The sequence below is a fragment of the Hibiscus syriacus genome, unplaced genomic scaffold, assembly GCF_006381635.1.
Source record: "Hibiscus syriacus cultivar Baekdansim isolate YM2019G1 unplaced genomic scaffold, ASM638163v2 tig00116939_pilon, whole genome shotgun sequence".
NCBI classification, from domain to species: Eukaryota; Viridiplantae; Streptophyta; class Magnoliopsida; order Malvales; family Malvaceae; genus Hibiscus; species Hibiscus syriacus.
The window spans coordinates 2210443-2222836 of record NW_024063477.1 but is presented as its reverse complement, the minus strand read 5'-3'; the positions used below and the strand labels follow the sequence as shown (position 1 = coordinate 2222836).

The 12394-nt window shown below is 33.4% G+C and overlaps 1 pseudogene; it reads right to left on the bottom strand.

Annotated features, from left to right (window-relative positions):
- The window catches only part of LOC120188263, a 35104-nt pseudogene that overhangs the window by 3833 nt on the left and 18877 nt on the right, over window positions 1–12394 (bottom strand).

Below are 12394 nucleotides of genomic sequence, written 5' to 3'. Positions count from 1 at the left end.
GCTGCTAAGATCACAATCAAGAGAAACGTTAGACATTAGTTTCATAATCAATATTCATAAACAATGTGACATGGCAAAATTGGTCATATTGCTAAAATGATGTAAATGATGCAATAAATTTAACTAAACCAAATATTCAAACATCCAACAAAATCCAAAGTTTAACAATCCACAAAATTCAAACATTCCAAAATATTCAAAATGTTGAAACAATAAGCTTTAAGTTCAAAGTACTAAAGCAAAACAAAGAATCAAGCATCCGTAAGAGGATCGGGAGGAGAAAAACGAGCTCGCATAGCGGCCATCTCATGAGTGAGTTCATTAATACGAGCGTTGGTTGCTTCATTGTTTGCACGCATCTCCTGAAGAATTTCCAATTGTTGAGCTCCCATTGTGGATAAATGAGACTCTATAGAAGTAAAGCGCGAATCTATGGTAGCATATCAAAAATCAAATGTCTTCATAAAAGATTGAAAATATGGAGGCATTTGATTCGTTTGTTGTGCTTGCTCCTCGGGCTGCTCCTCGGACTGTTCAGGCTCATCTTCAGCTTCATCGATGTCTCGCATTAATTGTTCAAGCTCGGGATCATCGTCAGCTTCTGGTGGAGCTCGTGAAGAACTAGCTCCCGGAATATTTTCAGAAAATCGAACCCATTCACCGGTTTCCTTATCCTTTATCCATCACACTCTCGTTAAGGAAAGAAGATTAATTTGTTTCTTTAGAGGAAATACGACATCTAGACCTACTCTAAGCCCGACTTTAGAAAAAAGATTACTCAGAATGCAACCGTAAACTAGAGATGAATAGAGTTTATTGTTAGGAACAAGATTTACAGTTTCAACGATTTCGGTAAAAATAATCTGAGGTAGGTTTATTTTAATACTATTTTGGAAACAATGTAACCACCAAATATCTAAAGCACGAAGAGTAGAGTAACGACCTCTGGATGGTCGAAACCACCAAGAAATCATTAGATAAAGAAAACGATCATGAAGGTCTAAGACACTCGCACTATCCCTTCTTTTATAACGAGAACCTAAAACCTGTTTTTCATTTGATATCCCATTATTATCTAATCCTAATGCTTTGGCTATGTAAGCCGAGTCAATATGTAAGAATTGTCCTAGGAGGTAGGAACGAACTCCTATGGTTTCAGTTTGAGCTCGATTTTTGACACAAACGGCATTAGAGTAAAAGATGCGAACAAGTTGATAGTAAACTATAGGTTAAAGGTCACAAAGTTTATCAAATTTCCACTCTTGTAAAAGATGAAGATATCTAAAATCGATATCTAACATAGCTTGACGAGAAGGGATACGTTCTTCTCTAATTTTGTAAGAGTCAAAATATTGATAATACCAAAAACGATGATTTCTAGGACCAGGATGATTGAAGCACGAGTTTTGGATAGTCATATTAGGATCAATAGGATTAGGATTAGGAATTGGAATTTCAGGAATAGGAGGAGGATTTGGAGGTGGATTTGGTTGAAGGTGAGAGCGACTAGATGATGACCTAGCACGTTTAGGATTGGACATGGTTTAGAAAGTCGGAATAGAATGGATAACCTGCAATTTAGAAAACACATGTATGCAATTCAATCAATCCCAAAACTCAGTTGAGTCCTCAATATTTCAAGGTTCTCTAAACCAATCCTAATGGGCAAAGTTTTTGAAAACTATTGAAAAATAAGATTTTGAAAAACAATATATGTATAGTTTTCATAACAACATAATTCAATTAAAACACAATAATTTGAAAAACAACATTTTTTTTATTCCGAAAATTTCAAAAATTTTGGAAAAATTCTTTTGTTTTTGATGAAATTAGTTGTAATATCTAATTTCTAATCACTAAACAATCAATGCCCGATCACTATTTCTATCTAGAACTAATTAAAACTAGTCATATGTTCAAAATCAATGAAAAATAAAGAGTTTAGAAAAATTTACCTTGAAAGATGAGATTGAGTGGATTTTGATGTTGTTTGCACGATTTTAATGATGCTAATAGGTTTAGAAGATGATATTTGAAGAGAATTCCGATTAAAAATGTTGTTTTGAGGTAAAGTAGAGATATAGAGAGATTAAAGGAGGAGAACGGCGACAATGAGAGAAGAAAAGGGTTTGAGATTTTTAGAAGTTCTGCCCGTGTTAAAATCCAGAACCCCAAGGGGGTATCGATTCCCCTAGAGGGGAATCGGTTCCCTCATGAGGGTATCATTTCCCTATGTACCAAAATGCTAAAATCCGATTTTAAACACACAAAATGCTAAATTAACTTTCTCTATTGGTATTGGCAACTCATATATTGAAAATTAATCGGGCAATGAAAAATTAATCATGTTCAAACAATCAAATTAATCTTTAAACTATATTTGAACATAAAGTTAATTTTCATCAAGAATCATAAACTCCCCCTAACTAATAGCAATGAATGCAATCAAAAAAATTACTATTCTAAGCATTTTTCATTTAGTCTTAAAAATGCTAAAATTATTTTAAACACTAAGTGAAGATAGGTTGGTCAAACCTAATTCTCTCCTAAGTGTCCAAAATCTTTCATTGTCTAAAGGTTTTGTAAAGATATCCGCTAATTGGTGCAAAGTATCAACAAATTCTAGAACTACATCTTCCTTAGTGACATGGTCTCTAATGAAGTGATGTCTTATTTCAATGTTCTTAGTTCTAGAGTGTTGGATGGGATTTTTAGTGAAACAAATAGCACTAGTATTGTCACACTTGATAGGAATGGTACCTACTTCAATTCCATAATCAAAAAGTTGTTGTTTCATCCATAAAACTTGTGCACAACAACTACTAGCTGAAATGTATTCGGAATAAGCTTTATCTAACTGCAAGTAGACCGAACATTATGTTTAGTACTCTCATCAAGCTTTATCTACCAGCCTAGTAAAGTATGAACAAGTCTAGCCTTGTTTCTCACTATATTACCACTCTCATCAAGCTTATTCCTAAACACCCATCTAGTACCTACAGTAGATTTATTACTAGGCCTTTCAACTAATGTTCATACTTTACTTCTCTCAAATTGATTTAATTCTTCTTGCATAGCCATAATCCAATGTTTATCATTTAATGCTTCTTTAATATTCTTAGGCTCTATGCATGAAATAAATGCAACATAATTACAAATATTTCTAAGAGAAGATCGAGTTGTTAGCCCTTTGGATGGATCACCTATAATCTCACAATCCTTGACATAGTTGTACTCTCTTGGATAAGATACTTCCCTTTCTTCAATGGTTGGATTTTCAAGAGGATCATGAGTTTCCTCATTTTTCGTTTCTTCCTTTGATGATGGTTCTCCAACGTCATTTCTAACGTCATTTGTATTTATAACACCTACATCATCATTCACACAAGAATCATTCCTCGGAAGGGGATTATCATCGAAAACAACATGTATAGACTCTTCTACAACTAAAGTTCTTTTATTAAATACTCGATAAGCTTTAGAATTTAAGGAATAACCTAGAAAAATTCCTTCATCACTTTTAGCATCAAATTTGCCATGGTTTTCTTTACCGTTGTTTAAAACAAAACATTTACATCCAAATGGATGAAAATAGCTAATGTTAGGCTTTTTATTTTTGAAATTTTCATATAGAGTTTTCTTTAAAATAGGCCTAATCATTACTCAATTTACAACATAACAAGCTGTATTTGTGACTTCCGCCCAAAAATATTTTGGCAAATTATTTTCACAAAGCATGGTTCTAGCTATTTCTTCTAAAGTTCGATTTTTCCTCTCAACAACTCCATTTTTTTGAGGGGTTTTAGGTGCTAAAAAATTGTGACTAATACCATTAGAATTAAAAAACTCAGTAAATCCAAGATTTTCAAATTTAGTGCCATGATCACTCCTAACACTAGTTATAGAGTAACCTTTATCGTTTTGGATTACTTTTGAAAACGTGATGAATTTTTCTAATGCTTCATCTTTAGTACTTAAGAATAGAACCCAAGTATATCTAGAATATTCATCTAGCAAGACAAATACATATTGTTTTCCACCCAAGCTAGTAGTCCTAGTTGGCCCAAAAAGATCTATATGGATCAATTGTAATACTCTACTAGTTGATACGTCATTAATGGATTTAAAAGAAACTTGCTTTTGTTTTCCTTTAGCACAAGCATCACATATTTTATCATTATCAAATTTAAGCTTAGGCAACCCTCGAACTAAATCACCTTGAATTAGCCGTTGCAAAACACTCATACTAGCATGTCCTAGTCTCCTATGCCATAACCAACTATCATGTTCATCCTTAACAACTAGGCACAAACTAGTCATATCAATAGAATCTAAATGCACCATGTATATGTTTCCTATTCTATGACCAACAAGCATAATCTGATTAGATGCAATGTCAATGACTTTACAACTATTAATATCAAACATGACATTGAATCCCTTATCACAAAATTGACTAATACTCAATATATTATACTTTAATCCATTCACATATAAAACATTCTTAATTTGTATGGAAGAGGTATTACCAATAGTACCAATATATTCAATGTGACCTTTTGAATCATCACCAAAAGTCACTTCTCCTCCATTTTTGGCGTTAAGCTCAATGAATCGGTTTTTGTCTCCGGTCATGTGTCTTGAGCATCCACTATCAAGGTACCATGAATTTGGATTTGTTTTCCGTGCCTTGTAGCAATGCTACTTTTCCTACAAACATAGATTAATTTCTAATTTTTGGTACCCAAATTCTTTGGGTCCATATTCATTAGTTTCCAAAATCCTAGTCCCCTTAGGTATCCATTTGTGTAGGATATTCTTATCTTTAGTAGTAATGAGCTCTTTAGGAACCCATATACTTATAATGATTTTTTCATTAGAGGTTCTTTGGGGACCTCTATGATTGTAGTTTTTAAAACTTTTTCTAACATTTTTGGATTTTGAATTTTCTCAATTTTTAAAACGTTTGGTTCCAACTTTATCAAAAGAGGCTTTAAGATCATCAATTTTCTTTTGATGATCATCATTGACCTTTGAAAGTAAATTTTGCAAATCCAAATTTTTCTTTTCAAACTCTTCTAGTTTGATTTGCAAATCTTTGATTTTACTTTCAAGATCGTTGTTGGTTTTGGATATGAGTTTATTTTCATTTTTCAATTTTGAAATATCATTTTTATATTTTAAAAACAATTTCTCATAATCTGAAGCCAACCCATTATATTCCTCTAATAACTCATCATAGGATAAATCATCAAAATTAGATGAGTTAAAGGTTACCTTAGAATCTTCCCCGAATGCCATCAAGCACAAGTTTGCTACTTCTTGTTCCTCTTCATCGGAACCTTCTTCATCGCTCCATGTAGCCACATGAGCCTTGTGCTTATTCTTTGATTGACCATTTCTCTTCAATTGTGGGCAATCATATTTGACATGCCTCGGCTTTTTGCATTCATAGCAAATGATCGAGTCCTTCTCTTTTGGTTCATTTTTGAGGCCTTGATTTCGTTTGAATTTTCTTCCTCGGTAAGGTCTCATCATTTTTCTGAACCGTTTGGCAAACAATGCCATTTCCTCGTCATCGTCATCGTCATCACTCTCATCTTTTGTGGATTTGAGAGCAACTCTAATGTTTTTCTTCTTCTCATTCTCCTTTGGTGTCTCTTCAATCTTATCAAGGTCCATCTCATCTTCAAGCATCATTTCATGAGTGAGGAGTGAACCGATTAACTCTTCAAGAGTTAAGGACGTTAGATTCTTAGACTCGATGATTGCCGTTTTCTTTGATTGCCACGATTTTGGGAGGGAGTAGACTAACTTCCTCACAAGCTTTTCATTTGAAATGATCTCTCCATATGATTTGAGACCATTGACAATCGTTGAGAATCTATCCGTCATAGCTTTGATATCTTCATTTGGTTTCATCCTGAAATTTTCATAGCTATGCGTTAGAATACTAATTTTAGATTTCTTTACCTCATCGGTACCTTCATGAGTGACTTGAAGTTTGTCCCATATTTCTTTGGCTGTTGTACAAGATAAAACTCTTCCATATTTATCTGGTCCAAGAGCACAAAATATGATATGGATGGCTTTGGAGTTGAGCTGGAACATTTTTGTCTCTCCTTCACTCCATAATCTTGGATGAGTGAGAGGCTTGAAGTATCACTCTTCTACAACATTCCATGCTCCCATGTCACTTGCTTGAATGAAGTATATCATCCTATTTTTCCAATAGGTATAATTAGCCCCATTGAAGAAAGGAGGCTTGTTGGCGGGCATCGAATCGAGATCGAAGTCAAAGTTTGAAGTAGAGGTCATTGATGACTTTGATTATCGATTTAACTCTTCCCGAATCGACTCAAGAGGCGATTAAACCTTCAAATGAGTTAGGCTCTGATACCAATTGTTGAGTTAATCGATTGACGAATATGGCCAAGAGGGGGGTGAATTGGTAATTAAAATTTTGGTGGAAGCTTTTGCAGAAAATTGAAAGAAATTTGCACAACGATTTAGAGTGGTTCGACTTTCTCAACCAAAGTCTACATCCACTACCTTAGCTATCCAGACTAAGGATTTTTCACAAATTCACTAATTTGTCTTTCTTTTGAGGACAAAGAGCAACCTTACAAATCCTCAAGAATTATACCCCAAATTCTTGAGAACACTCTCTCCCAAAGAGAACAATACAAATTTGCAAACTTACAAGGAAATCCTCACAAGCTAGATTGTTTGCACAATTCTAGAACAAAGAAAAGAACACTCAAGAATGAATACAATTGAGCAGAGTAAGTGTTCTTGAAAGCAAAATGAATATTGAATCAAAAATAGGCTTGAAATGCTCAAACTTGAGGTTTGATGCTTTCTCTTTGATTCTCTCTTGATTCTAGTTGCTTGATGTTTCTTGTTTTTGATCAATGGCTTCTAAGCTTGCTTAAATACACCTTGAATCACTTCTGAACGTTGGGGATCATTAATGAAGTTTTTGGAGCTGTTTAAGTGTGAAAACAATTAATATTTCTGCTTGGAGCGTGTGGGGAATCGGTACCCCTTAAGGGGAATCGGTTCCCTAAGTGTAAAATTCAAATATTTCGACCGTTGAACAGTGGGGGAATCGGTACCCCCTGGGGGGAATCGGTTCACTCCGAGCATACTGGAATTCTCGGAGCCAAACCATTCAGGGGGAATCGGTACCCCCTTGGGGGGAAATCGGTTCCTCTGAGCAATCTGGAATTTTTTGCTTTGAAATGGTTCAAAATATTTTGTAAAATCGTTTTGAAATTATTTTAAGATTAAAACTTAATTTTACACTTGAGTAAGGATTTAAAATGAACTTTGAAATACTTTGAGTAATATTTTGATATTCGATTTAATATATCGAATATGCTTAGAAAATCATTTTTAAAATTAAAATTCTTTTAATTTAATTTGTTATATCGAAACATCAAAATATTTTCAACACGTTTGACGTTATCACAAGAGAAGTTTCAACAAAGGACTGAGTTACATCTACAAGAGTTAGATAAGAAAATGACCCAATTGGCTCAAACCATGAGACGAATGAAATTGTAAGGAATACTACTATCTCAAACCAAGGTAAATTTATAAGAAAACATTAGTGCAATCTCCCTTCAAAGTGACACTGTCATCGAACCTATTCCTAAGAATGTTGCCGCTAAATCCAATGAAGAAGAAGAAAAGGAAGAATCATGATCCCAAAGAAATCAATAAGAACCCAATTCACGGGAGAAAGAAAAAGAAGAAGAATCAAGATCACAAGAGGAACATGGAGTTAACGCAAAATCCCAGAGAAAAAACATGGTAAATCGCAACCCTCTCCCTTAATTTCTCCCTATGCGACGCCACCTTCCTTTCCATCAAGATTGGATAAACAAGATAAACAAGCCGAGGAGAAAAAGATTCTTGATATTTTTCAAAAGGTAGAGATTAATATATCGCTTCTTGATATAATCCAAAAGATGTCGAGGTACACTCAATTCTTGAAAGATCTTTGCACTACGAAAAGAAGATTTATCAGCCATGAGAAGGTAAATTTAGATGAGAACGTATCAACTGTATTTCAACGAAGGCTTCAACCGAAATTAAAGGACCAATGTATGTTTATTATTCCTTATAAAATCAGTAAGATATGCATTAAACGAGCTATGTGTGATTTGGGTGCTTCCATAAATGTTATGCCTCTTTCTATTTACACCTCACTTTCTACTAAACCTTTGAATGAAACTAGAGTCACAATTTAACTCACCGATCGGACTGTCATTTATCCCGAATGAGTTCTTGAAAATGTTCTGGTTAAGGTAAATGAAGTAATTTTTCCATTAGATTTCTATGTCATCGATATGGAAAATGACCGAACCAGTACTTTCTCTAAAATCCTTCTTGGTTTTCCATTCCTAAGCACAACATATACCAAAATTGATGTTAGGAGTGAAATTCTTACTATAGGATCTGACAGTAAGGTTGTTAAGTTCGATGTTTACAAGGCGATGAAATATCTTGATAATGTTGCAAGCATTAATTTCGTTGATGTTATTGAGCCTTTGGTAGATGATTTTGTTGAAATCAACTTATCCGATAATTTGTGTAGAGGGTTAGAGAATTACAAAGAAGAAATTAGAGAGTTAGAAAATATTTTTTCCATTCATTCTAATTTGCATCTAACTCTATCTAAATCTAAAATTTACCTTCCATTTTGCATGTATCAAAATTGGAGATAAAACCGATGCCGAAACATTTTAAGAACATGTCTTGGGGAAAAGAATATACTAAAACCGATTATTATTTTCAAGGCTGAAAAAGTTTCGAAGAAAATCTTATGAGAATGTCAGAAGCTACAATGATAAAATGAAAAAAAAATTCTACGATCGTAGATTTTCTCGTAAGGAAGTTCTTAGTTAGACAATAGCCTAGAGAAATTATCTCTCAAAGAAACTGTAGTCTAAACCTGGTCGTTGAGCTAACGATGTTGAACAAAAGCCTCTACTGGGAGGCAACCCATTTTTATTATTTTTTTATCAATCTATTTATTTTACTATTTTCTTTTTCTAGTTATCTATTTATTTTTCTTTTTATTTTTAGGTACACCAGGTATTTTGAACAAGCTCAGAGATATGAAAATGGAGTCTATTCGTATCTCATCAGATTAGACATAGGGAGTATTCTACTTTCTTTCACTTTGTGCTTTATTTTTTTTCGTATTGGGACAATATGTATTAAGTGAGGGGGTAGAGTGAAAATTTTACCTTGTTTATTCTTGTTGGTTTAATGGGATATTTCAATGCTTATGACTATTGCTTACCTTGATTGACTTGTTAGTTTTGTCACAATCCACTGTTTACAAGCTTGAGTTGATCTTGTTATGCATGAATAATTGATTTGATTCAATAAGATGATTTGATGAAAGCCTTTTAACCTTGTGGTATAATTGTTAGTATTGCTTAAATATGAGTTTTTGTTTTGCTAGTGATTAATGTTATCTTCAAGTGTATAACTTTGTGAGATAGTTGTGAGTGGTAGATCGTTTGAATAAAAAAATAGTGTGAGTGATACTAAAGGGGAGGTAAACAAAACTCACATTTCGCCAATTGCTTTTCATGAGGAAACTAAACTTTGTTTGATTTCATCTCACGAGCAAATAACAAAAGCTCTGTATATCTAACCCTTATTCACTTGGCTAATTGTTATTCATTGGATTAGCTTGTCATTTTTATTTGATTATATTGTCTATCTTTTTCAACCCATGCCTGAACTATAGATTTCGACAAAACTTTTTGAGTGAATCTTTGGCAAATGATGGAAATAGAGATTGAAGTATGCTTGAGGACAAGCATTGAATAAGTGAGGAGGAATGTGATGAGTGTTTAATATTGCATATATTTATTGTTATTTACTCATTATTTTTTGATTGAATATTACTGATTTATCTTTATTTTGGGGTTATTTTGGATATGAGCTTTATTGAATTAATTAACCCAAAAAGTAACAGATTTTGACGGTCCAATCACATATTCTAGAAGATGAGCGAATTATCTTGAATATTTAATTAGAATTTACATGACATAAGATTATCCTTAAGATGAAGTAGAATTCAACCAGAAGTACAATACTTAAATATTTATTTTTATCTTTTGCGATAAACCTTTTAGATTTATGATTTTTGGTTTGATTATTTTATTATTACTTTTTTATTTAGGTTTTTTAGTTTGATTATTTTATTATTATTTTATTTAGAAATTAGTTATTTTATTATAACTCTCGGTAGGATTTTTAGTTTGATTAGGAATTAGTTATTTTATTTACTTAGAACTTTTGGGTTATAAATACCCTTTAGGTTCAACATTTGAACTGAGATTGAAATTTATATTTCCTTAGCTATTTATTGAAGTTATACTTTTCCCTTTACTTTTATTTCATTATTTTCTTTTCACAATGCTAAACATGATTCAATGCATGCTTGGCTAAACTCGAATTAACCGAAAGCTGAGCTACAACTCAATCCGTTTTGTGAGAATTGAAAAGCGCTTCATGCCTTCAAGTATCTTTCTTGATTTTCTGCAAACTAGGATTGACAATCAGACTTTCCTTTAAATATATCAACACTTTCAATTCAAAGATTGCACCTTGGCTTGAATGTTGTTTTGATTTACCGTTGGGGAGAAGAATCAACTTGTAGTAAATTCAACTTCCTAAGAACAAACTTAGTGGCAGTATGCTAAGGAAAATCAAGATCAGGTTCGACTCTCATTGAGACACCAGAATTTGAGCACGATATTTTTCAACACTTAAAATAGCGTTGGTGTTAACATCGATAGTCGTTGTCAATCTGAACAAGAATTAAATTTCAAGGGTTGACTTTGGAAATTAGTTCATAGAAGAGAAGAGCAAGTTACAAGGGTTGAGCCTTTTAGACTGTAATCAGCAAGAATCCCAAAGTAAAATCTATTTCAGTGATCGAAACAAATTAAGGCGAAATGAAGCTGGAGGTATCTCTCATCATAATTATTTTCAATCATATATTTTTCTTATTTTTATTTATTTCAATTTATTTCAATTTATTCAATTTCTTTTGCTAAACCCCCTTTATTTTACTTTTGCACTTTTCTTGGATTAAGATCAATTCAAACCGATATTGGAAATTTCTAAGTCCCTGCAGATCGACCATTTCTTCTACTATGTTCTTCGCTTATTTATTTGAGAAAAAGACTTTATTTATTTCGACACTTAGTGATGGACTAACATATTCATGGAATTGGATTAATGTCCATAGCTTGCCTGCTCTATTTCAGAAAACTTAGAGAACAAGCATTATAGTATGGACCAATCGAAAACATCAAAGTTTTGTTTGATCCTCTCTTTATTTGTGCTCTTGAGCACAACACTGTGACCCATTTGCAACCCCCAACGAAGAGCAACTTGAGCAGGTAACTTGCCCAATTTCTCTGCCACCATATTCAACATTGGGTGCTAGAGGAGTTTATTCATTAGGGTGTCTGCGTCTGGGGCACCCAATGGTGAGTACCCCTGAAACAATAACAGGTAATAAACATTCTTGATTCGTTAATAGTGTCGCATGGAGAAAGATGAATTTGTGTATCAGCAGAAGGCAACACGAGTGTCAGATACATATCTATATCCAACAACTGTCCAAGTCCAGATAAAATAGTGCAGCATGGATGTGAACCTGTTATGTTGCAAGATTCTATCGACCATACTGCCACTGGATCTCATAAGCATGCTACAGCAAAACAGGTTTTTAGCGGCGTTTTTTTGGTCATACAGCGGTGTTTTTTAACGTCGCTAAAAACCTTTGTGGCGCAAAAACAAACGCCGCAAAAAAGCGCCGCTGAAACAAGCGTCGCAAAAGGTAGCGGCGTTTTTTCGTTCACAAACGCCGCTGAAGGTGATGTTTTGTAGCGGCGTTTTTTACAAACGCCGCTAAAGGTAATGATATTTAGCGGCGTTTTTATTACAAACGCCGGTAAATGTTATGATATTTAGCGGCGTATTTTTCAAACGCCGCTATTTATCTTTTCTTTTGTGGCGTTTTGTGCCAAAAACGCTGCTAAATGTTATGTCATATAGTGACATTTGTGAATGTAAAATGCCGCGAATTAAAACTAATTTTTCAAATGATGTTTTCTACTATTTTGTTACCCAAATTTAACATGTAAACCATTATCCAATAAACTTAACATCCATAACAACAAACTTAAAATCCATAACAAGATACTTAAAATCTATAATAATAAATCAAAGTTTACATTAACGTAAAATATAATGTAGTTCAACATTGTTAACTAGAATAAACAATAATAACACCTAAGATGGTGGACTCGGGGGTTGATTTTGTCGTATCATCTGCATCATAGCTTGAAGT